This window comes from Staurois parvus, unplaced genomic scaffold (genome assembly GCF_062004578.1).
Source record: "Staurois parvus isolate SC_StPar_1 unplaced genomic scaffold, SC_StPar_1.0 ptg001302l, whole genome shotgun sequence".
NCBI lineage: Eukaryota > Metazoa > Chordata > Amphibia > Anura > Ranidae > Staurois > Staurois parvus.
In genome coordinates, this window is record NW_028319098.1 from 13,055,702 (window position 1) to 13,083,202 (window position 27,501).

At 43.7% G+C, this 27,501-nt stretch overlaps 1 long non-coding RNA gene across 1 annotated transcript in view; it reads left to right on the forward strand.

Annotated features, from left to right (window-relative positions):
* The window catches only part of LOC149437377 (uncharacterized), a 208,649-nt gene that overhangs the window by 58,615 nt on the left and 122,533 nt on the right, over positions 1 to 27,501 (forward strand). Inside the window, exon 2 of the long non-coding RNA XR_016308170.1 lies at positions 22,693 to 22,768. This is a non-coding gene — a long non-coding RNA (uncharacterized LOC149437377). The remainder of the gene's footprint in view (positions 1 to 22,692; positions 22,769 to 27,501) is intronic.

A 27,501-nucleotide genomic window follows, 5' to 3' on the forward strand; every position in this document is an offset into this window, starting at 1 on the left:
CTTAGAAAAGCGAAAATATTAGTGAAATGCTCCCTCAACAGATGAAAAGCTATTCCCATTACACTAAAGAACACAGAGTATAGACACCAGGTCACATAAGAAGCCTCATAAAGCTTTGTTTAGAAGCATTATTCTGCAAATCGGCTTTTATCATATAGTATGCAGCTTACAGCTTCCCAATCTGAAATGCCTGGAGACATTTAGCATCATTACAGGCTGCTGCTCAGGTAGCAATGTGTCAGGGATAATATAAAAAGAGGGATTAGAGAAGGACCAGTATGATGACTATGAGCTCTTCTGTGTTACAAAGGCTTCCTGTGAAGAATGCCTCTAAGTGCTGCTTAGAAAGTACATTGTCCTGGTAGTTCATTGAAAGGAAACTGTACTTTCACAGTTATTCAGCACGCGGACGTATTTCCGCCTGTAGATGAAATAACGAGTCTAAAAAATGTCCTCTCATTCTTACTATCAAGCATGGCTCGACTGAAACATTATACGTTTTGTATTTAATGTTTTTCAAGATGTGTAATTAATTCTTTGAATAGCTGAGACAAGAGTCATGCACACCTTTTCCGTGTGTAATTGTCCTACGTCACAAGCAAACAAAGGCTTTCATCTCCAAAAGTGAATCATCGTTCTATAGATTAAGGCACACGTGAAGCTCGGCAAACAAGACTCTTCATAGTTTTTACTAACAGAGCTGTTAAGATCTTTAAACCATTTTCTATCAAACTTTGTAACAGAGAAAACTACAAACATGCCAATTAGCTGACATTCTAATCTAGACACCCCAAAAAATTGTGTGAATGTACTTTAGGATCATTGGTCACTGGGAGCCTTCATCTTTGCTCACCATGTCATGCTAAAGAGGACTGGCAAAAACACATTCATTTAAAGGAGTTCTCTGGTTACAACATGCACTTTCATTTTTTAACACCAGCATTATAACCGCATTACAAAAGTAAGTTCACAAACTCCAAAATCATTTAGATTTTTAAGAGCAGAACATGGAAGTGAATGTATGATTTAAAATTTTGACCATAAATATGCTTGAAGATACATTCATGCCTTTAATGGGTCTTAATAGGCTGCTGGTTGATATAATCTTTTGGACATCTGTTGTGACCATGCCTTGTTCTTTATAACATTTTTCATGGGGGGATAATTTATGAAAAATGGACAGTGCAAAATCTGATGCAGCTCTGCATAGAAACCAATCTGATTCCAGGTTTTATTGTCAAAGCTTTTCTAAAATCAGTAAGTATAACAAGCATGCTTTACTGCATATACACACTGTGGAACCTAAGGGGTTAATCCTCTGCATTGTATAAAAATGTGTCCCCCTCTTATCTCCTGATAAGACGTATGGAGTCACTCTGCACATGCTCAGTTTGATGTGTATTGAGAGGTTTTCAGAGGTGATCAGTGTCACATTCATGCCCACAGGGAGAGGTGCGGTTCTTCATTTTACCCCAAACTTCTACATTTTGGTATTGCTCTTAAACTCATATGCCATCACCTGAGGGGGGGGGGGGAGGTGTAGTATGGTGCATACAAGAGCCAGGCACAGGCTCTCACTGTATTAAGAAGTCTTCTGTATCCCCTCATTCCACCCCCTCCCTCAGGAATGCGTTCAGTGTAGCTGATTAAACAATCCTCTTGCCAAATAAGGTAGTGAAGATACCAGTTGATTTTGTGTAGAAAAAGAAGCTGTTATGTTTTGTGTGTAGTCAGAGAAGTGAGGACCGTCTGCGATATAACCTCTATCGGACAGAAAGCAAAGGAGAATCTCACTGCAACAACGAAACCGAGTGCGAGACCAGAAATCCCTTTTTAGCTCATCAGACTTGAAACTGCTTAACCCCAGGCATTTATTTGGCAAGTACTTATTTACTATAGAAGATGAAACCTATATATATATATATATATATATATATATATATAGGTTTCATCTTCTTTCTGTAAATATTTTTACTGCACCCTTTTAACCTTTTGGTAATCTTACTTTCTAAAAGTGTTGAACTGTTTCTATAGCTCCTGAATGTGACTTACGAATCCCTGCCGCTGAAGAGCACTACTATGAGTATGTAACCCTCTGTATAACCGGTCTGTAGAGATAGCGGGATACTGACAGTTAACCAATCATCCTAGTGTATTGCTGAGTTTCCTCTTTCTCTGTATAAAAAGGAGGTGGTGGCAGGGTGAAGGGTTAATTGTGTAATTAACCTGACCCAGTAACAAACACTCCCAGGCTGCAGGTACATCGATTGCGGTCCAATTAGCTAGAAAATCGTTGTGCAGGGTGCAGCTGGGCGTGGCATTGTTACACACGTGACATCGCAGTTTTAGATTGGCTAGTCCTTCGGTCACGAGTTTGGTGAGAAGGTCTGATGCCGCACCCGTCACAATCAGCACTGCCCCGACAGAGGTCAGGGGTTCTGCATCCTCAACACAAAATGAAAACTCCTCTTACAAGCTTTAACCAGTGCTCTGCTGGACACTGATAGAAGTCACAAGACTGCTCTAACTGCTGATGAGAAAAGGTATTTAGCAGTTTATATTTACTAAAATAATTGCATTTCCATGTTCTGTGTACTGTGGGGGACCAGATATAGTGAATGCAGGGTCCTGGGTTTAGTAACACTTTAACTGAACAAGCTGAAGTTAGAAGTTGATTGACTACCATGCACAGCTGCACCAGATTTTGCACTCTTCAGTTTTAATAAATCAACCCCACAGTGTCCCTTTAATTGCAGCACAGTAAGGCTAGGTTCACATCTGTGCGGGTGGTGACGCTGCAGACCCACACTAAAATCTGTGCAGCCGCACCACCCGCACAGAGAAATGCGGACCCGCGGGCACGCCGCCCGCACTGGAAAACGCAACTGTACTGGGAACCGAGGTTCCCCTGTGGGCTGCATTGTCAGAAGAAGTGCAGGGACTTCTTCTCTGCGTGTCACGGGGCATGGGAGTCCATTCAAATGAATGGGCTCTCTTGCCCTCGCAAAACATGGCCCGCACGGGCGCATTTATGTGAACCGGGGCTAAGTCAGGAAACCCACAATCCTCCACTATATGTTCGTTTTTCTAGGCTTTTACTTGTAATCTAAATCAGTAAAGTTATTTACCCCACAGGGTACGATTGATGGTGGTGTAAAACTTCTGATATGGGTTGGACGCCTTGTATTGGCACATTCGTTCTGGAGAGATTGACAAAGTAACGACGTACTTCATGGCATATAAAGTGCTACAGGTTGCATCTGCCTGGCTTGCCTCATACTTGTTGTGGCTGATTATGTTTCCTGCCAGCTGGGCATGAGGTTTTGCCATGAATTACTTCTTCGTGAGTGATGTCACTCTGGTTGGATAGGAAGTGCATTGTTTCATTGGGTAGATTACTAGGAAGTGGAGGCAAGGTTACAAGTTCAGCTTAAATTGTTAAATGGTAACCATATGAAAGCACTGCACATTTTACTTTTTTTTCAGGACTTATTATTGACTCATGGGTAAATTGTTAGAAATTGCCATGACCCAAGCAATTTGTGTTCCATGGGAATGATGTGAAGAGGCATGAGTTAATGTGCTAGAGAAAAGTTTATATTCACCAAGCCTGCAGGATTTGTGAATATGCCCGTGTTTTCTTTTTTTAAATGCTAGTGCCCTATATGCTTATGCTGGTGCTGTACAAACATAGCTCACCTGAATCGATAACACCCACAGTCTTGTTTCTCAGGATTTTTTGGGAGGTCATAGATCCAGGACACAAAACTCTGATCCTGGGAACGGAGTGAGACTGGTTTAGGCTAAAAACTGGGAAGTCTAGTTAAATTGCAGATATGCAAACCTGATCACTAAATCTCATATACTCTCTTTAACATCTGAATGTAATTTGTCATTTCCAGTGTTTTTAAATTTGCAGCTTTCAAAATTATCTAGTATTTTTAGTTCTTGTTCAGGTGTTTCCTTTTATTGGGTGACAACATGCTGCCCCTGTCTCCCAGTTGCTTTTCTGCATTGTCACCACTTCACATGTGCTTCTAGTATAGACCAGTGTTTCTTAACCTTTTTCAGTTAAGGCACCCTTTCAAATTCTGCACAGTTTTGATGCACCCATTACAAAATGTAAAAAACTAAAATGAATAGTTTTACAGAACACAGCAAGATCTGCACATGTAGGACACCCAACATTAGAGGTAATTTATTCTTCCAAAGCAAATATACATTTGTACACTGGTACTGACTAGTATTCTGTTGTTTCTCTTCTCCCTCAGTCTCTTTCTTACTCAAGTGTGACCCCAGTGCTTATGGAGAGGAGCAGGGAAGGGGAAAGCAAGGATGCTGTGCAGATCAACAATGTCCTTATCAAATGTTGACATCATTGGTTGTTCTTTCTCCAGCGCCTTGAAAGCTTAAATGGTGCACAATGAAAACCTTTGGTTTTGTGTAACTAAAAGGCAGGCTTGATTCACCTGCTGACTTGTATACAATTTTTGAACAATTTTTAGGCATTTTGTCAAGGCACCCCTGAAGAAACCTGAACGCACCCATGGCATTCTGATTGAAAAAGTCTGGTATAGAAGATAAGAGGCTATACCGGTGCAAATTGTGCAGGCATGCTCTATTATTGCCACTATCAGGAGCATGACCCTGAGCAGTGACAGATGGTACAGACCAGAAGTAGGAATGAAAACAAAAAAAAGGAACGTAATTAGAAAGTATCAACTGCAGGGGGAACAGGGTAGGTACTGGTGGCTAGGCCTTTTTTCTCCTCCTGCACAACTTCCACAGTTAAGTTCCTCTTTAAGGCAGCAAAATAATTTTGAGTAGGCTGCCAATGCACCGCATCCCTTGTGATAGCAATACAATTAATTAAAAAAAATTAGAGATCTTGTACAAAAAAAAATACGCAAGTCCTGCACGCACATGTAAGTGGTGATCGCAGGTATCGTCACGAACGTCAGAGCAAGAGCAATATTTCTAGCACCAGACCTCCTGTGTAACTCTAAACTAGTAGCCTGTAAAGGTGTTTGAAGTATTGCCTATGAAGATTTTTAAGTACTGTAGATTGTCGCCATTCCACAGGTACACGCAATTATAAAGTGTGACATGTTGGGTATATTTACTCATGGTAACCTGATGTTTTATATTTTAGCACAAATTGGGTATTACAGTATATTGTATTTGGAAATCACTTTAATGAATTTTAATGCACACAAATAAATTGCATTTAAAAAACCGTTGCGCAAATACTGTATGACATAAAATTGCAACACCCATCATTTTATTCTCTAGGGCCTCAGCTAAAAAATAAATATAACGTTTGGGAGTTCCAAGTAATTTTCTCACAAAAAAATGTAGATTTTTGCATGTATGTGAAAAGTATCAAAATTGGCAAGGTAGGCAAGTAGTTAAAAAGGAATTCTCCCCCACTATGTTTTTTTTCCTCTCCCTTGCTTACCTGATGCGCCACAGTTGAGCTACTCACTGACACAGAGATCCAGTGTCTCCCTGCTGAGATTCTCCTCTCTGCAACCACTGCTGGGTCCTGCTTTGCCATGCTCCTTTGTGATGTGATCAGGAGCCTGCACTGGCTCTTTCAGGTTCTGGTGCAGCCTACCAATGGCGTGCTGCTAGGCCCACTTTCCCCCCCACCATTACGGAATGGGGTGACGTGCGGAGCTCACGGTGCCTCTTGGGATGTGAATGTCATATATCCCAGGAGGTGCTGGGGGCATCGACCTCATTTGCCTAGTTGAATGATAGAGGATGGGCAGAGGGAAAGTGGGCTGAAACTTCGTTTAAAAAACCCAGTAAAAACAAAAAAAAAAAAAAAGGTGCAGCGGAGGGTGGAGGCTATTCAGAGCAGTCACATTAAATAAATGGGTGAAGCTCCACTTAAGTCTTTGGTTAGAGGAATAAGCTGTAATACTTATTCATTGGTCTAGCTCACTTCCTCCAGGCTGTGTTTCCGGTCCCTTCATGTCTTGCTATGCTCAGCAGTTGTGCTCTGATGATGTTACATACAATGCAGAACATATAGTCCTGCATAGTAATCGAGGACAGTGAGTGCCTGCTGACAACCTGGAGTATCAGAGAGAAGAGGTGAGAACTGGAGCCTGCCAGAGCAAGGTATAAGGCAAATAGCACAGTGGCTAAATGGTTAGAACTTCCGCCTGGCAGTACTCAGGTCGTTGGTTCGAATCCCAGCCACGGCACCTCCTGCCTGGAGTTTACATATTCTCCCTGTGCCTGCGTGGGTTTCCTCCAGGTACTCTGGTTTCCTTCCACACTCCAAAGACATGCTGGTAGGTTAATTGGATCCTGTATAAATTGGCCCTAGTATGTGTATGTATGAATGTGAGTTAGGGACCTTAGATTGTACGCCCCTTGAGGGTTAGGGACTGATGTGAATGTACAATATATATGTAAAGCGCTGCGTAAATTGACGGCGCTATATAAGTATCTGTAATAAATAAATATTACATTTAACTCCTATACCTGGTAATCTTTTTTTTTTTTTTCTTCCTAATGAAGAAATCTTTTCTAAACATTAATGTGTAGAATTTCTTGGAAAACTATCAAAATGAGTCATGTGATTCAGGATCTAAAACCGCACTTCACGTGAGTGATGACATCAGCACTCTCTATTAATGAGTCATACAGGGCATTACTTCCTGCCAAACAACACTTTGCTTTTGCTTCATCACCTATGTACCATTGGCAAGCTAGTTTCCCTTTTGGTGAAACAAACATTATACGGATATTCTGTCAGATGTTTTCATCTTGTGATCTGCTCCTTACCTCCGCAGCTTAAAATATTTTCATTGCATTATGAGCGATCAGCGGCCAGTAAAAGTAAAACTGCAATAACCAGCATGAAAATAAAGAGAACACATTTTTGAACACTGCAAACATATGGTAAAGATTTCAGAGGAAAATAGGGAATAAAATGAGGGTTATTTATATGTTGATGAGAAGTCGCTTTTAATGTAAATTAAATGAAGATTCTGCAAGAGAAGAGCACTCGTAATTGCTAGTGACTAATTGTAGAGGCACGGAGCCAAATGCTGCTGGCGTAGAGACTCTTTAATGGATTTGTTCGAAGGTAGTGGCTTTGGAGTCTAGGGTTAAAGTATGCGCAGTTGTCCTGCTTTGTTGAAGTAATTTGCCCATATGACCTGCATTCAGTTTAATGATGCCGAGTGGACAAATGTCCCATGAAAACTCAAGCTCCAGCCTTGGAAGTAAAACCTTTAAACACGCCGTACAGTAAACTAAACAAATTCTGAATTTGCTCCAAGTCGTCTCCACAATGGATCTTTTAATTGGGTTTCAGGGCTAATTAGCGAAAGAGGTTTTATCTCTCCCAAAGCCTTCGAGCTTGCATTAGCTAGCAAGAGCTGAAGACATTAATTAATCATTAATCAGAGCAAGGCAAATAATTCAACTTTTCAGAGTTTCAGTGAAACTAGTTCCAAGGTCAATATATTACGGGAATATTGCGGACTGTAATAATGGATTGTCAAGCTAAATGACATTATTAACCCTTGTTCAGTTGAGTGGAGATGTCATTGTATCGCAGGATAACTGTACTGTAAAAACAATGGTTACTGTTGGAAATTAGAACAATTGTTCATATAAAGTGGACCTGTCATTATAATTACATATGAACCTGTAGGGAACATGGCAGCATTACCAAAAGTTTTTTTGAGAAAAGTTGCTCTATCTCATAGTAAAGCAGCGTTTTGACCAGAATTGGTTCTTTCTCAAGCCCCGGAGCATGGGCTTGACAAAGGACCAGTGCTACTCCAAAATGTTACTTTATTGTAAGCTGTAGTCTTTATTTTTTATCCTCTTGCTAATACTTCTCCAAAGGAGGAGATATTTTAAACAATGAAGTTGTGAACTCACATGGTGTATGTTAAGTCAGACATACAGTGGATATAAAAAGTCCACACACCCCTGTTAAAATGTCAAGTTTCTGTGATGTAAAAATTGAGACAAAGATAAATCATTTCAGAACTTTTTCCACCTTTTAATGTGATCTATAAACTGTACAACTCAATTGAAAAACAAACAAATCTTTGGGGGGGGGGGGGGGGAAGTAAACCTAAAAAACCTAAAATAATGTGGTTGCATAAAAGTGCACATCCTTTTATAACTGGGGATGTAGCTGTGTTCAGAATTAAGCAATCACATTCAAAATCATGTTAAGTAGGAGTCAGTACACACCTGCCATCATTTAAAGTGCCTCTGATTAACTCCAAATAAAGTCCAGCTGTTCTAGTAGGTCTTTCCTGACATTTTCTTAGTCGCATCATACAGCAAAAGCCATGGTCCACAGAGAGCTTCTAAAGCTTTAGAGGGATCTCCTTGTTAAAAGGTATCAGTCAGGAGAAGGGTACAAAAGAATTTCTAAGGTATTAGATATACCATGGAATACAGTGAAGACAGTCATCATCGAGTGGAGAAAATATGGCACAACAGTGACATTACCAAGAACTGGACGTCCCTCCAAAATTACTGAAAAAGACAAGAAGAAAACTGTTCTGTGAGTCTGCCAAGAGGCCTGCAGCAACATTAAAGGAGCTGCAGGAATATCTGGCAAGTACTGGCTGTGTGGTACATGTGACCACAATCTCCCGTATTCTTCATATGTCTGGGCTATGGGGTAGAGTGACAAGATAGGAGCCTTTTCTTACAAAGAAAACATTTCAAGCCTGGCTAAATTTTGCAAAAACACACCTGAAGTCTCCCAATAGTATGTGGGAAAATGTGTTATGGTCTGATGAAACCAAGGTTGAACTTTTTGGCCATAATTCCACAAGATCTGTTTGGCACAAAAACAACACTGTACATCACCAAAAGAACACCATACCCACAGTGAAGCATGGTGGTGGCAGCTTTGGGGCTGTTTTTCTTCAGCTGGAACTGGGGCCTTAGTCAAGGTAGAGGGAATTATGAACAGTTCCAAATACCAGTCAATATTGGCACACAACCTTCAGATTTCTGCTGGAAAGCTGAACATAAAGAGGAACTTCATCTTTCAGCATGACAGCAACCCAAAGCATACATCCAAATCAACAAAGGAATGGCTTCACTAGAAGATTAAAATTTTGGAATGGCCCAGACCTGAATCCAATTGGAAATCCATGGGTTAATCTGAAGAGGGCTGTGCACAGGAGATGCCCTCGCAATCTGACAGATTTGGAGTGTTTTGGAAGAGTGGGCAAATATTGCCAAGTCAAGATGTGCCATGCTGATTAGACTCATACCCAAAAAGACTGAGTGCTGTAATCAAATCAAAAGGTGCTTCAACAAAGTATTAGTTTAAGGGTGTGCACACTTATGCAACCATATTATTTTAGTTTTGTATTTTTACTTCCCTTCACCTAAAAGATTTCAGATTGTTGTTCAACTGAGTTGTACAGTTTATAGGTTACATTAAAGGTGGAAAAAGTTCTGAAATGATTTATCTTTGTCTCATTTTTTTACATCACAGACACCTGACATTTTAAGAGGGGTGTGTAGACTTTTTATATCCACTGTAAATGGATTGAATCTGGTTCAGAAGGGACTGGTCGAGATTCGATCCATCCATGGGCAGGCTGGTTGTATTGAAGTTGATATATCTTTTGACTTCAGTACCACAGCCTGTGGATTTTTTTCCCCATACAATCACTGTTAACGACTATAGCCACCAGCAGTGATCATTGTGTTCTGCTCACAGGGAAGACTGCGGAAGGGATTTCCCCATCAACACAGTGATGTTGACCGATTGCATGATCTATGGGCTGCAATACTCTTCATTGTATAAAAGATTTTCCATATAATCTGCTGTCAAGATTGTAATGATTATGCAAGGCAAGTAATGTACAAGGGGCGTATTTGATTATTTTGAGTAAAAGGACCTCTTGCCTACTATTAATGGGAAAAGTAAAAAAAAAATACTAATGTTCCTGAGTTCTTGTTGTGACTTAGACCGTAGGCAGCAATGTGGATGTTTCATGTAATTAGAGCCTACAGAAAATCTGTTATTTTCAATCAGGCAGATACTGTCTGACCAACTTGCATTTGGGTAAGAGTATTGCCAAGGTATAATCACTGTGCTGTACTATTAAGGGGGAAGCGTGGCCTGTATACATGATAATCAAAAATGTCTGCCTTCATGTACATATGGAATCACAAAACTATACTGGTTTCTGTAGATGGAAATAAGGTTTCTGCTACATTATTAAGTATTTGAATCACAGTAGACTGAGACACATATACACAGATGCACACAGTTATTTTCCTTTACAGCATACTCATCCTGTGCCAAAACATCCAGATCCCACAAACCATAAAATACAATAATTCAATAATACAGCTGTCACATCGCCACTTCCTTCTGCATAGAATCTACAGGCTAAAGAACATGTTTGACTTTCTGAGACTTACTAGAATTTCCCCTTACATACTCTGGTTCTACCTGTCATTTGGAGATGATCTTGGTGAGCTCTTTGTTACCTCTGATGTGAATGAAGATCGGAAGGGGTTTTAAAATTTGGGCCAGTGTGTACATACGTGTCAAACTCAGAATGCAGCAAGCATAAAAGAATGGAGCAGTTAAACACAGCAATCTAATTATGCCTTCTCTACTTTCACAGGTAAATGCACCTCTCCTACCTCCACTCCTAACTCAAACGCATTGACTCCTGCTGTTTTTCTCCTGGGTAAATGCACCTCTCCTACCTCCACTCCTAACTCAAACTCGCTTTCACTCCTGTTATATTCAGAACAAATGGTGTATTTATATTTGTGTGTATGTTGAGCAGTCCTCACCTTCAGTTGCACCCAGTTTACGACTGTAGCCTGGTTCCTATGAGACATCCCCCAACATTCATGTGAGCCTTATCAGCTTCTAATTGGGGTGGAGTTGAATGCTCATTTGAGCATCTCCCTATAAATTCAGATCAGCTCATGGGGGAGATCTCTGATGGGGGGCACAGTCTCTGATGGGGGTGCTGCTTCTGACGGAGTGCGGCTTCGAAAGAGTGCGAAGCAGTTAAACACAGCAATTGAACTAAAGCAGGAGAAAGACACAACAACAGCAAGAAACTCTACTGCATGTTGGACAGACTGCAAGCAAACACCCTGGGAAACATCTCTTACATGCCTGAGTCCCACTCTGTGTACCTTTATATAATACACTCCTCTTCATACTACTATCCTCTGTTCCCAAGATCTCACTTCTTTACCCCTCTGCTCCACCCCAAAACTTGCACATCTCCCCCTCATTGCTTTCATCTCCCTACTACTGCCCTCATCACCCCCAAAATGCCTCTTCTACTCCTCATTTTCCTCTCCTCCATTCCCAAAATCCATTCACTATATCCCTCTGCTCCTCCTAAACATTTGTATATTGTGTCCTCACTGCTTCCTTCGCCCCTCTATGGCACCCACCACCTCCTCCTATTATTCCACTCTCCCACTGACCCGAACACCTCCACTAGGAGTTTCTCACGCTCCTGCACATCCCGCTCCCATGCCACCTTTCTCACCCTTCTCCTCCTCCTAGCCGCGGGAGACATCTCCCCAAATCCTGGCCCTCCACCACCTCCCTCACCCGCACAACACCCTCCCGCCTCCATGTCCTACCGCAACCTAGTATCTGTCCCCCTGCTCCCTAAAATCTCCCCCCCGTTTTCATGTGCACTCCTGAACGCCCGATCGGTGTGCAACAAGCTTACCGCCATCCACGACCTCTTTGTTTCCCGCTCCCTCAACCTCCTGGCGATCACGGAAACCTGGATCCAGCCCACTGACTCTACCTCCCCTGCTGCACTCTCCTATGGAGGTCATACCTGGACCCACTCACCCAGACCTAACGGTCGTAAAGGTGGTGGGGTTGGTCTGCTCCTGTCACCGCAGAGCACCTTCCGAGTCCTCCCAAACCCCCCCTCCCTATCCTTCTCCTCCTTCGAGGCCCACTGCGTCCGACTATTCTCCCCAACCCCCCTGAAGATTGCTGTGATATACCGGCCTCCTGGATCCATACCCCGCTTCCTGGAAGACTTCTCCTCCTGGCTACCCTTCTTCCTCTCCTCTGAGCTACCCACCATCATTCTTGGGGATTTCAACATCCCTGTCAACCTTGACAACCCGGACACAGCCCGTCTCCTCCACTTAACCTCCTCCTTTGCACTTGCACAGTGCATACAATCCACCACCCACTCCGATGGTAATATCCTTGATCTTGTCTTCTCCAACCGCTGCGCTCCCCACAACCTCACTAACACCCCCTTCCCTCTCTCTGACCACAACCTGATCACCTTCTCTATCTCCTCGTCCTCCAACACCTACCCCTCCAAATGTCACACTACTACCAGCCGTAACCTCCGCAACCTTAACCCTGCCCCCCTCCACTCTGCAGCTGATCAACTCCACGACCGCATCCTCCCCCTGTCCTGCCCCGACTTGGCTATGATTGCCTACAACAACGCGCTGTCAGCAGCCCTTGACTCACTAGCGCCTTTAACCACACGCAACATCAGACTCCGACCGCTCCAGCCCTGGCAGACTGATCACACCAAAACCCTCAAACGACGCAGTCGTGCCCTGGAGCGACTATGGCGCAAAACAAAATCCCAACAAGCTTTCACCTGCTACAAATCTGCCTTCCGCACCTACACCTCCTCCCTCCACGCAGCCAAACAAGCCTACTTCCTGACCCTCATCAAGGCCCTCTCCTCCAATCCTCGCCGACTCTTCTCCACCTTCAACTCTCTACTCTCTCCACCTCCACCTCCACCCAGCACCTCACTCACCGCCCTTGAGATTGCCAATCACTTCAAAAACAAGATTGACACAATTCGCAAGGACATTGCCGCAACTCACATGCCCTCTCAACCCGTCCCCTCTCACACAGCTACCCCATCATCCCCCCTCCCCCTCGACACTACCCGCAGGGACTTCGTCGCTGCTCAAACTCCCTCCAACCCCCTTCCCCCTCACTTAGCTACCCCCTCTTCACCCCTCTCCCATGGCCTCACCACTGCTCTGACCTCCTCTCCCACCCCACCCTACATTCCTCATACTGAAGCTCCCCCAACACTCCGCACCTTTGACCTTACTACCATCGAGGAAGTCTCCAAGATCCTCTCTGATGCCCGCCTCACCACCTGCCCCCTCGACCCTATCCCCTCACAATTCCTACGACCTCCCTCCCCCTCCATCCTACGCTCCCTCACCCACATCTTTAATCTCTCCCTCTCCTCCGGCACTTTCCCCTCCCCACTGAAGCATGCACACATCACCCCCATACTTAAAAAGCCCTCCCTGGACCCCAATGACCCGAACAACCTCAGACCCATCTCCCTGCTCCCACTTACATCTAAACTCCTCGAGCGCCTCGTCTACACCCGCCTATGCTCTCACCTCAACGACAACAACCTCCTCGATCCCCTACAGTCTGGCTTCCGCCCCCTACACTCCACCGAAACCGCCTTACTCAAACTCTCCAACGACCTTCTAACCGCCAAAGCTAATGGCCACTATTCAGTGCTCCTACTCCTTGACCTCTCTGCGGCCTTCGAAACAGTTGACCACCCCCTCCTCCTCAAAATACTACACTCCCTCGGCCTCAGAGATTCTGCTCTCTCCTGGCTCTCATCCTACCTGTCACAACGCTCTTTCAGCGTTACCTATAATGCTACCACCTCCCCCTCACTCCCCCTCTCTGTTGGGGTCCCTCAAGGCTCTGTCCTTGGGCCCCTTCTCTTCTCCATCTACACCTCCTCCCTTGGCCAACTCATACACTCTCACGGCTTCAACTACCACCTCTATGCCGACGACACACAAATCTATCTCTCAACCCCCCACCTCACCCCCTCGGTCTCTGCCCAAATCACACACCTACTGAGCGACATATCAGATTGGATGTCGCTCCACTTCCTTAAACTGAATCTCTCCAAAACCGAGCTCCTTGTCTTCCCCCCAGCCCGAACCCCACCCCCCATTGACTTCTACATCACATCCAACAATGCCAATATCAAACCCGCTCTGCAGGCCAGAGTACTTGGTGTCATTCTGGACTCCAACCTATCCTTCCAGCCCCAAGTCCAATCTTTAACAAACTCGTGCAGACTCCACCTCCGCAACATCGCCAAAATCCGCACGTTCCTAACCCCAGAAACCACTAAACAGCTCATCCACTCCCTCATCATATCACGACTCGACTACTGCAACTCCCTCCTCACTGGCCTGCCTCGCCGCTGGCTATCCCCGCTTCAGTCGATCCTGAATACGGCTGCCAGACTCATTCACCTTTCCAAACGCTCCGTTTCCGCCACCCCCCTCTGCCAATCCCTCCACTGGCTTCCGATTGCGCAACGGATCAAATTTAAAATCCTAACACTGACGTACAAAGCTGTCCACCATACTGCCCCGAACTACATCACTGACCTAATATCCAAGTACCACCCAGCACGCACACTCCGCTCCTCACAAGACCTCCTTCTCTCTAGCTCCCTGGTCTCCTCCTCCCATGCCCGCCTCCAGGACTTCTCCAGGGTGTCACCCATCCTCTGGAACTCCCTGCCCCAACCCATCAGATTATCACCTACTCTCCTCTCCTTTAGGCGCACCCTGAAAACCCATCTCTTCAGGGAAGCCTACCTCACCCCCTGCTAACTTGCTGACCTCCTCCACTCTTCCTACCACTCCATCCCCCACAGCTATCTCCTCCTGTACCACTATCCCATCCCTTCTAGATTGTAAGCTCGAAAGAGCAGGGCCCTCGATCCCCTCATGTTTTGCATTGTATTGGTATTGTTCTGTCACATGTTCTGTCCCCCTTTGTAATGTACAGCGCTGAGTGAACTATTGGCGCTTTATAAATACTGTATAATAATAATAATAATACATTGGAGATCATTTTTTTTTTCTGTGCCACTCCCCCCATTTAACTGACAGTTCCTATCCTCCGATGCCCACAACCTCTTATGTTTGTTGACATTCTGCATTGCAAGTTCTCTCTGACCGAAAAGGCACAGTAGAGCCCCTTGGAGGACTATGGGGCTCATCTACTTCCATCTCCCAGCCAGGAGCCCTATAGCAAATACAGCAGTACTATGGGGAAGAGTACTGATGTGGTGCAATACATCATTGGGTGGGTATGATCAAATTGCACAATGGGAGGGTTTTAAAGGTGCATTGTTAAACAAAACCAGTAGCACGTAACACAGAGTTCCGGAAGGGTTCAGGAGTGCGTAACAGAGAGCAGGGATAAAACAATATTGCCTAAATATACAAGAGGCATGTGTATTTTAACTTGAAAGTTGTTGTCCTTTTGTATTTTTTTTTTACAGATTTGCTCTTTAATCCAGTGTGATAGTTTACCTCTGTGCAGGTGGTTTTTGTAATAAAGACCAGTCACTGCTGCTCTCTCTCCTTGTGCAGGGTGACTGGTCTTGTATCTGCCCCCTCCTGTAGTTTTCTGCAGGCAACCTGATATGGGTGAACCTCTTTGGCTCCTCCCACAGCTTTGCTCTGTGTACAGGCTATTTGTAGCACAGTGGTACTGTCACCGCTACTTTTGCAAGGTAATCTCTGGGTTTGTAAAGGCATTTGGTGAACGCAGTGGCTAAATGGTTAGCACTTCTACCTGACAGTACTAGGGTTGTTGGTTTGAATCCCAACCACAGCATCACCTGCCTGGAGTTTGCATGTTCTCCCTATGCCTGCATGGGTTTCCTCCCGGTACTCCGGTTCCCTCCCACATTCCAAAGACATGCTGGTAGATTAATTGGTACCTGTTAAAATTATTGGTTCTTGTATGTATGAATGTGAGTTATGGACCTTAGATTTTATGCTCCTCGAGGGTTAGGGACTGATGTGACTGTAATTTAATATGTGTGTGTGTGTAATTCAACAAAACAATGGCTGCAACAGCGCAGAATACGCCTTCTGGAGTGGCCCAGTCAGAGTCCTGACCTCAACCCGATTGAAATGCTGTGGCATGACCTTAAGAGAGCGATTCACACCAGACATCCCAAGAATATTGCTACACTGAAACAGTTTTGTGAAGAGGAGTGGTCCAAAATTACTCCAGATCGTTGTGCAGGTCTGATCTGCAACTACAGGAAACGTTTGGTTGAGGTTATTGCTGCCAAAGGAGGGTCAACCAGTTATTACGTCCAAAGGTTCACATACTTTTTCCTCCCGGCACTGTGAATGTTTACATGTTATGTGCAATTAAACCATGGCAACATCTAATGTTTGTGTAGTATTATGTTCAGCAGACTGTGTTCTATTGTTGTGACTTAGATGACATTCAGAGCACATTTTATGCCCAATTCATGCAAAACTCCATGTAATCCCAAGGGGTTCACATACTTTTTCTTGCAACTGTATATATATATAACACACCTGTAAAGTGCTGCGTAAAACTGACAGCGCTATAGAAGTACCTATAGTAATATTAATAATAATTTTTTGGGAATATTGATAAATATGTTTAAATTAATGAATTCTAAAGATTTGAAGTTTGTTCTACAAAGCAACTGATACCCAGTTTTATTTCTGCTGACGCCCAATAGAAAAAGCCAGCTCTGAGGTACCTAGACATTTTAAGGTCTCTTATGCCATCTATACCAGTGATGGCGAACCTATGGCACGCAGAGCCATCTCAGTGGGCACGCCAGGAAGAAGAGGAAGAACGCGCTCTCCTGCGCACCCCTGGGGGCGCGCACCGGGCGATCTCCGTGATCGCTGTGTCCTACGGACACAGCTGATCATGTGACCTGGTAAAAGGCCAATCACAGCGATCTTTTACCACGTGATCAGCCGTGTCCAATGACACGCTGATCACCGGGAAATGCAAATACTGGTTCTCGGCTGCACTTTCCTCACGCTGTCAGATCGTGAGGAAAGTACTGCCGAAAACCGGCAGTTGTCAGAGCAAGGAACGGCACCAATCATCAGGGTCACTGATCATCAGTGCCCTGATGATCGGTGCCCAGCAGTGCCACACACAAGTTCCGCCCACCTGTGCCCAGCAGTGCGCCCACCTGTGCCCAGCAGTGCGCCCACCTGTGCCCAGCAATGCACCCACCTGTGCCCAGCAGTGCGCCCACCTGTGCCCAGCAATGCACCCACCTGTGGCGCCCTCCTGTGCCCAGAAGTGCCACCTACCTGTGCCCAGTAGTGCCACCCACCTGTGCCAACTCACCTGTGCCCACCAGTGCCACCCACCTGTGCCCATCAGTGCAGCCCAGCAATGCTGCCAGTCAGTGCCACCAGTCAGTGCCCAGTGGTTGTGCCAGTCAGTGCCCAGCAGTGCCGCCAGTCAGTGCCCAGCAGTGATGTCAGTCAGTGCCACCTATCAGTACCCATTATCAGTGTCGCCTATCAGTGCCACCTATCTGTGACACCTCATTAGTGCTGCCCATCAGTGCCACCCATCAATGATGCACAGCAGTGCCGCCGGTCAGTGCCGTCTGTCAGTGCCTCCAGTTGGTGCTATCAGTCAGTGCCGCTTATCAGTGCCCATCATTTCCTGCATATCAGTGCATCATCAGTGCCTCCTCATCAATGCTCACCAGTGCCGCCTCATCAGTGCTACCTATCTGTGCCGCCTCATCAATGCCCATCAGTGCTGCCTATCAGTGCAGCCTCACCAACGCACATCAAAGAAGAAATATTACCTGTTTGCTAAATTTTAGAATAGAAGCAAAGGAAACCTTTTATGTTTTTAATTTTTTGCTCTTTTTTCATTTATAGTGCAAAAAATAAAACACCCAGTGGTGATTAAATACCACCAAAAAAGCTCTATTTGTGTGAAAAATGATAAAAATTGCATATGGTTACAGTGTTGCATGACCCCACAATTGTCATTGTTAAGTGCAACAGCACTGAAAGCTGAAAATTGTCCTGGGCAGGAAGGGGGTAGAAGTGCCTGCTAGGCAAGTGTCTAATTCCAGTGTTGGCACTTTGAAATAAAAAAGTTGGTTTTGTGTTGCAGTTTGGGCACTCGGGCTCAAAAAGGTTCGCCATCACTGATCTGTACTGTGACCTCAAGGTACATGATTTACACATCCAGACTCTCAAATGCAGTTTAGAAGCAAAAAGAAAAAAAAATTCCTAAGTAAACTAGCTTGTAGTCTGGCCATAGATGTGAAAGTGTCTTGCTAAGGAACTCTGCCCAGTATTGGGAGTTGAGTACAAACTGTGTGGTTGCGGTTCAGTTAGAGCCAGGATATTTGATTGTGTCCGCTGGCACTCGTATCAGACCCGATTCCTTTCCAACACATTGGCCTTTCTAATAGATGCCAGAGGTGGATGCCAGTCCAGTCTGCCCTGTGTTAAGGCTAGTCATAAGTTACACAATTATTTCCCACTCTTGACACATGTATTTTAAAGGAGATCTCCGCTGAACAGTTTTGAATGGAGGAACTGCCTTGATGTGGAGATCTGTTTAAATATTGCCTGCAGAGTGCTTTGAATGAAAATTCTACATTGATTTAAATGGAAGCTTGAGAGCCGTGTCAACATTATTGCAGTTTTCTGTCTGTGTAACTGAATCTCTGGCGTGACTTTCTCAATATGATATACTGTAAATTGGAATGCCAGCCAAATAGTTAAATACATGGATGAAATGCAGTAGTGTAAGCTGTTGGACCTGCCAAAATGTCTGTAATTCGGTTCAGTAGCTCTTGTGATACATTCCTGTCATTGTGCATATTCAGCAGTTTACTTTTGACATCTGCCTGTTGGTTGGAGTGTGTAAGTGCGTTGTCACGTCCCTATACATTCCTCCTCCTGAAAGCTGTACAAACACCTTCCTATTAAGCTGGCACCATCATTTCCTATGGGCTGGCAGTGTACCTTTAAAGTGAAATTAAACTTTTAATAGAAACCTTTGCCAGCAGGTAGGGACTTTTGGAAGAAGAGACTTTTTACAAGTCTTAAAAACTCCTACCAATTTTTTTATAATTGTTCACCAACTGCGGCATATGTGTAGGACAGTGTACAATCAGTGCCCATGGGATGGAGCTGGGCGCCAACATATTGTTGCTTCAGTGCGCATGCATGGGCATTAATCATTAGACTGCCAGATCGGTGAAGCAGGAAGACGCTAGAACTTGAAGAAGAGCAGGTCTTGGAAGTAATGGATTGGAGATGGGGACCTCTGTAACTGGCATCACTAGAGGAGAGCACACCCAGATGTAAATGTACCATAATGTGCAGGTATGCTGTTCATGCTTGTACCTTATCACAAAAGCTGGCTGTTCCCCAACCGATTTAATTTTGCCTTTTTTGCACCAGAAAGCATGCATGTACTGCAAAGTTTCATTTTGTTTTGGGGGGGTAATAAAGAGAGAAGTTAGAACCTCTGTCATGTTTTTATTGCTGACCCCATTTTATACTGTGCCTGTTAGAGAGGCACCCTCTCTATTTGTCCTGGTAACTGTTCTGAAAGTGAAAGATAATCCCAAATTTTAGGCTGTCCTCAAAACAGGAATAGAGGGAAAATTTTCCAATGTGGACACTAGTTCTAGTGACAACCGCTGATTCCTTAACTTTTGAGGGGTTTCCTTCCTCTTCCTGTTTTGACTATAGGACAGGAGGTGAAGGGTAGTCTCCCCAGTGAGGCAAAATGGTAAAATAAATAAACAAAAACCCTGATGGGGGTTTATAATCCTCCCTTACTCTGTCCAAAATGGGGAAAAATAATTGCCTTCAGTATGACCTTAATTATTTGTAATACTGTGCACGGCAACACAATAACATTTTGCTGTGCTGCCTAGGTGCACTGGGGTGCCAGTCAACTCTCCACACTTGCATACTGCATACAACACTCTATTTTAGTTGTTTCAGAATTTCCATTTTTGTACTATGCAATCTGAATGCACCAGAAGGATAAAATGAAAATCTTTCCAGAATCCGGAACTTTGCAGAACAGATAAATGTAACATTGTAAAAGTGAAACTGTTGTCTTCTAATGTGTACAAAGTGTTCTCTGAACTGTGAAAGTCAGTGTGTGAGCTGTGCTGCTATTCTGCACTGAGCAGTTATTGGAAGATGGGGAATGCTGAACTTTCACCTGTATATCCATTGTGTGACCATTGTGTTCTGATTACATCTATAATAAAATCTCAATGCTTCCTTGAAAATTAGTATTAAATTGATTCTAAACATTCGTTTTTTTTTTTTTAAATAAAGTTGTTTGCCTGCTTTGAGCAATGGTATTGCATAGAGCGGCCCCTAACCGCCTCTTCTGGGGTCCCCCTTTGGTGGCTCCTTCTCCCTTCTGAGTGCCCCCATAGCAAGCCACTTGCTTTGGGGGCGTGCGTGCTCAATCCTGACCCAGGTTTTCTGCATCTATTGACACACACAGCATGGCTTGGCCCTTCCCCCCACTCCTTCATCGAAGGATTTGATTGACAGCAGCAGGAGCCAATTGGTCTTTCTGCTGCCCAGGACCTTTGAGGAGGGAGAGGAGAGTGCTGCTGCTCTCGGGCATAGCTCTGGATTGCGATCAAACTCAGGTATTTAAGGGGGAGCTGACATGGAAGGTTTTTTCAGAACCAAGTCAGAACCACACCAATATGACCACTGTAATTGTGGAAAATAGGGTGCGACTTGGCATGCGATTTTCAAGTCACATGGCATGCAAATCGCATGCCAAGTCGCACCCAGTGCGACCGGGTCTAAAAGTGATTTTTGTTTTTCCCCTAGCTCACTGATATTTGATTACCACTTGCCAGATATGCTGTAATCACTACAGGCAAGTTTACAGCACATTACCGTTGACTTGAATGGAAGGTTTTGATGGGCTTCAACTCCTCCCAGAGCTTAATTTTTGTTGCACAGCGATGCAAAGACTACATGTTTCTCTTTCGTTCATAGATGGACACAGCTTCTTCTAAATCTTGACCACCGTAGGGTTTTACTGCCACTTAAAGGAGTGAGGCACTAGGCAGAAAAGAACTCAGCACCCCCTATGGGCAGTCCTTAGTTGGTATAAAGCCCCTCTCTGCTATAGGAAATTCATTTTTTTCTGCCTCAGGAGTAAGAACCTGGTTCCCTGTGGTTCCATAACTTTTTTTTTTTTTTCTTGCGGGGATCTTCAGTAAACAGCTGAGCTGGGCGACAGGCAGGATAGTCTAGATCCTTGTATTCACCCCAGCAAGCGTGTGCAGACCTTTAGCTAATCGCTCGGTCAGCTGCGACATGCCCCATCCTGGACCAGGGCAGCCAGTGAGTTAAACATCTTGCGAAGACACATTTGACCTTGTGCTGGAGTCTGTGTTATCCCTGGCCAATAGCCCCCTCACTTCGGTGGTGAGGTGCATCTGTCTCGAAAGTGTTACCCACAACCTTTGTGGCCTTTTTAAGTAGATACCTCTTCCACTGGTGCATGTGGGGCGCTGGTACTCCCCAGGGTGGTTGGTCCCTTCGGGGCTCTCCTCCTCCTCTCCACTTGCCAGAAAGAAGCCCTTACTGCGCCAATGCCATAAAAAAGCCTGCTTACTATATACACAACGACAACTTGACATTCCTCACCAGGCTTTTTTGTGGCATTGGCACAGTAAAGGCTTCTTTCTGGCAACTTGACTATGAAGCTCATTTTTGTTCAGGTTGTATTGTGCTTCTTAAAAAAAAAAAAAAAGTATTTTTCCAGAGCAGCCTGTATTTCTCCTGAGGTTACCTGTGGGTTTTTCTTTGTATCCTGAACAATTCTTCTGGCAGTTGCCTCTGCAATATTTTTTGGTCTACCTGACCTTTGCTTGGTATCAAGAGATCCTCAAACTTTCCACTTCTTAATAAGTGATTTGAACAGTACTGACTGGCAGATTCAAGGCTTTGGATATCTTTTTATTTCCTTTTCCATCTTTATAAAATTCCATTATCTTGTTAAGCAGGTCTTTTGACAGTTCTTTTCCACTCTCCATGGCTCAGTATCTAGCTGGCTCAGTGCATCCACGTGAGAGCTGCTAAACTCATTGATTATTTATACACAGACACTAATTGCAATTTAAAAAGCCACATATGTGGGAAATTAACATTTAATTGCCATTTTAACCTTTGTCACCTTGTGTGTCTGTACCAAGGCCAAACACTACAAGGTATGCAAACTTTTGATCAGGGCTATTTCGATGATTTCTGTTATCATGATTTAAAAAGGAGCCAAACTGTAACTGATTTATAAATGGCTTCATATGATCACTATCCTTAAATAAGACAGTTTTTTTGGCATGATTAGTCATATTTTCAATATAAATGACATTTCACAATTTCAGCCAGGGTATGCAAACTTTTCAGCACAACTGTATATTCCAACAGAAGCTGATTTTGAGAGGTCAGGTAATGTTTTTCCAGTCTTTGCTCCTGTTTTGGAGACTCACTATGGGCATGTTCCTCAAAGAATTGGAACCAGTCATGTCCTTTTTGTTACTGTAGTCCATCATCTTCAAAAATGACTTTTTTCCATGCCATTGTTGTAACCACTGATAAGTAGTTCAGTGCTCACTACAAGTAAGCCCTTTATATTGTCACTGTTTGGTTTCTCAAACTAAGTATTTCAGTGGGGTATTGTGCCTAGCCGTGTCATTGCTCTGTATTATGAACTGAACTGAATTGAATGAAATGAATTACGATGCCCATTTTCTCATGGTTTATACTATTTTTTTTTTCTCTTTTTCATAGGTTTCTTGCTAACTGGATATAAAGAATATTACAGTAATATAAGCATACTTGTCAAAGTCTCAGGAAAAGTGGAAAGGTAAATGTTATTACCTCTTTTTCTTAGCAATGCAAGAAAAAAACAATCTTGATGTTAAAATAGTACTATGACCTTCCTTTTCAAAGAAACATGTGCTGCAGCATCTGCACTTAGTGTTCTCTTAGTCAAATACCTGTTGAGCCTCTCAGGGAAGTCCATCTTATGGTGCTTCCTGTGATGGTGTGGCAGCAATGCTGCACTGCTCCTGAATTTAGAGCAGAGTTGTCACTCTCATGTAGGTTATCCCTGCTTTATGTTGTAATTAAAATGGGGGGGGGGGGCATGGCTATCAGCATTATCACTGCTGATTAACAAACCTGTAGTTTGTCAATCAGCACCTGGCCACTGTGAGCCACAGTGTTTGGAAGAGGGAGCGTGAGAAATACAAATGATGGAGGATTTGGCTTAGTCAGAGGAGGTACAGGAAGTAGTAACTGGATTTGGTAGTTGTTTAGATTGTCACATAGAAGCCTTTAGTTGCACTTTAAAGCTGAGCTCCATGGAAAGTAAAACTTCTCCCTTGCAGTGGGGCTGCCTCTCATACCTGATCCTCCACTCCACCAACTTCTTCTTTCCTATGCTTTGATGGTTGGATGCCCTTTGAAGTCATCCAGACTGATGCAGGGCCCGTAGCCCTGCATTGGATGAGAGGAAGATGAGGAACAGTCTACTGCTGGAGCATTTTTATTTTCCTGGAATTGGGCTTTAATTCTACCACGGCTATTGCTTTTCAGGCATTCAGACTGATGCAGGGCCCATAGCTCTGCATTGGGTGAGAGGAAGCTGAGGAACAGTCTACTGCTGGAGCATTTTTATCTTCCTGGAATTGGGCTTTAATTCTAGCACAGCTATTGCTTTTCAGGCTTCAAGGTTAGGTGGATGAGAGTGTGCTGTCTATCTGCCAATGTTTATGTTTAATTACATGGTCAATTTGCTGCCGAGTTGCTGCTGTTTATGTAAACTGGACATGCTTAATGCTATCTTGGAGGATGGCAGATCACTAGATAAAAGAAACCGTTAATAGTATGAAGCAGATGGCTGTAAGTGGAAGAGGTTCAAGGGGCAGATCTTCAAAATTTTGGACTGTCCCATCAATATTGTCAGATAAGCAGCACACTCCTGAGAATTGTGATTTTAGAAGTATGCCAGACTGGGTTAAATAATAAGTTCTCCTTTTGGAACAGGTTACATGTTCCACCATTGCAGCTGATGGCTGCTTGTTCTCGAGGGTGCTGGTGAGCGCTCTCGTAGTTCATTGATTCTTCCTGGACTTTAGTAAATCCCTGTCTGTCCGGGAGGTACGGGCAGACAGCTACATGGACAGTTTACAGTTGCCTGACACTGCACCTGTGATCGTGGGTGCAATTCTTTTCAGGCTGCTAATGAAAAAAAACCTAATAAAATAAAAAAAATTTTTTACCTGCAAAAAAAATGTGTATTTATTATTTTTTCTTAGAAGGCGAACTTTAACTGCATTGCCTCCACTCCATCGTGCAGTGCACTGAAAAAGCCTGGATGCCGGCTGTCGTGTCATGCTAAGCCACTTTATACCTACCCTGAAGGACAGCAGCACACTAATCTGTACTTCCTGCATGAGGCACAACAAGTGTAGACTGATTACAACAAGGGGTGGCTTAAAATTCTGATGTAATTTGTGGACAGGCAGGCATTTCTCATCAGTGTTCAAGCACCCTGCACTATGACTAATCAACCACTGCTGGAAAGCCTGACATAACAACCTGACACAGTCTGCAACACAATAATACCAGCGGGTTGAAGTATCCGTTGTATCTGACAGGTCAGGCTATTTTACTGACATTTTATTACACAAACTACTGCGAGAAACATGAATAAGCCACACTTGGACCTGGTTCACATATATGCAAATTTAATGCGTTTTGAATCACATCCAATTCACATGACATGTGAACCAAAATCCTTTTCTATGGAGCCAGTTCACATATGTGCAGACCGGCCACAGTGCAAGTCTGGTATGATTTTCAGCCTGGTTTAGGTGCCATTTCCAATGTCATACACTTTAACAATTCGCATTGGAATCGAACCTGAACCACTGAACGAAATCACACTGCAAACCTGCCCCGCACGTATGTGAACCTAGGCTTACTGTACATACCAAGCGTTTGCATACCATCTCTGCTTTTCTGTCCAGTGTCCTAGGACCCCTCCTGACCATCATCAATGTATCATTGAATAAGACGACTAATATTTACTAGGCAGAAGTTTAGTGCTCCAGTGCCACCATCTCCACGTTACCAAGTTCCTTGCCCATGTAGTGGTTTTGCGCTGTACATCCAGAACTTGTACTCTCCTGTACCAGATCTTTTTTTGTCATGTTTGCATAATATGCTGTATTCCTTGTGTGTGTGCGCTCCTATTTGGCTTGGCTTTTCGAAAATATTTAGGTGGTGGATTTGTGCAAGGGTAGCTATGCTTGCTTCAGTTTCAATAGATTTTCGAAATTGATGGATTTCCTTAGCGTGGTTGAAGGGATCTCCACTGCTGGCTATTGAATTCTGACAGCTGTCAACTTGTGGCTGTCAGAATACCTGAACAATGACTGCATCTGATTGGCTGCAATGACTATTTGGCTGACCATTTTCTACCCAGTTCCTTTGACTTTTCAACCAAAATTTTGAGCCAGTAGGTGCCCTCAGGGACACCCACGGCTTGAATTTCGGCTGATTCCGCAGCAATTGGGCAAAACTTGATTAGTGTCTGGTTAGCTTAGGGGTTTATCCACCACCCGTTGTTTTGTCGGTATGCTAGATCAAAAAAGATGGGCTGTGCCCCAGTGAAGTGTTGGTTTCCATATTTCCAAATCTGACCTTATAAGACCTGTAAGAACATACTTTCTTCTTGATACCCTTTTATGATACCATGATGAGCTGCAATCCAGGCATTGTACTCTGTAAGTATTGTATAGGAGTATGCCATTGCCAATGAGCAAGACCATCAGTGAGGTAAGGAAGGCCAAAAGAATAGAAATGCTTTTGGGAGCCAGCCTAGCAGACTGTGCCTGGAGGATTGCCCTCATTTCTGTACATGTTGGAGACTATACATCCTGCACTAATTGAAAGGCAGACTGTGATTCCGATGTTACCCAAACATTCTGAGATATGTGCGCACACACAGAAGAGAAGTTATGTCTTCATCGCATGGTGTGTGCAATAAAAGATCACAGTATAGAAGATGTACAGATTGGAATAGGTTTTTGATTCTTTAAGTCCTTGATTATTACAAAGATTGGGGGAGCTTGTCCAGCAAGCACTGAGCTGGGATTGTATTTGTCTGTTGAATATAATGGTCTGATTTTGTGATTGTTTCTATATGGTCACCTTACCTTGAAGTCTTGCGTTCTTGTGGTGCTACAAAATATCTATATGCCATTGTTTAGAGTCGTTCAGAATCTTGCAGTGTTCCTGGATATAAGTTGATATCCATGTCACTAGTCACTATAATGTGTCCATTTAAACACTTCCTGTTCAAATTCAGATCATTCCAGAGTGATGAGACAGTTTGTATCGTGCAGATGAAGGACTTTTTCAGATAGCCGTGGAGCTCCTGATGTGGTCCGCAGTACAGACAGAGGCCCCCGCCAAGCCATGCGATGCTCCATAGGTGATCTTGTTAAATTGCAGTCTTGATGTACGGCACTGAGTGAAATGAATGAGCCTGTCATACACAGAGATGCGCAAACCTCTTTAGTAAAGATTGCCATTGTCTTTGAGCTGTATTTCTCTGCTTACAAATGAATCACTTTTTACGGCCTTGTGCAATGTGACCACAGCACATCAGTGAGAGGTAAAATCAGGTTACACACAGAAGCAAAGGGTGCTGTTGAGACGTAATGCAATGTCCTTTCTCTTCTTAAAGTAAATAGGTTTTATCTGTTCAAATCGTGACACAATGTCCTTACACACATAAGTGGGGGGTAAATACACGCCGTACTTTTGGTAACTTGTGCTGTTAATGGGCTGTTAAAGTAAGATGAAAGCAATAGGAAAGAAACACCTTAACATCAGAACAGCCTTTACAATGGAGAATCGTGCCTAAAAAGGCAATATTCCTAAACTGTAATCATTATCTAAATGTTGGGGCATTATACGCCATTTATGTTTAAACTGTCCTATTGTTAAGGTATGTATGTAGTAAATCTCAAAGCCTGGTACACACAATGAGAAAACTGGATGGAAAAGAAAACGCTTTCGGAGCAATTGTCCAATAATGTGATTGTTAATACATAGCTTTCGAGAGCCGATCACGACAGTTCATGGGAAAATATCCAAAAAGGGATAGGCATGAAAATTTTTCTCTTAAGATAACAGAATGAACACTTTTCATTTAATCAGTACAGTATTCATCCATACAGAAACGAGTGACCAAGACCGCACGTGCTCAGAATCAAAAGAATGCAAAACAATACATTACATTACATCACTTTTGAAGTTTTTTATTTGGTCTTACGAGAATTTTCGTACCTTTTTAGTAACATCTTAATTTTCGATATGAGACTAGCATGCAAACCCCCCCAAAAAAAACGTATGGTCATTCGTCCAATATTTTCATCATGTATACTAGGCTTAACATTGGAGGGCTTTTATATTCTGCAGCTGCTGACTTTTAATATTAGGGTACTTACTTGTCCAGGCATCCAGCGGTGTCCTCACCCCCGTTCTAATTCTTCAGTCAGCGGTCAGGTGCTGGCGACACCA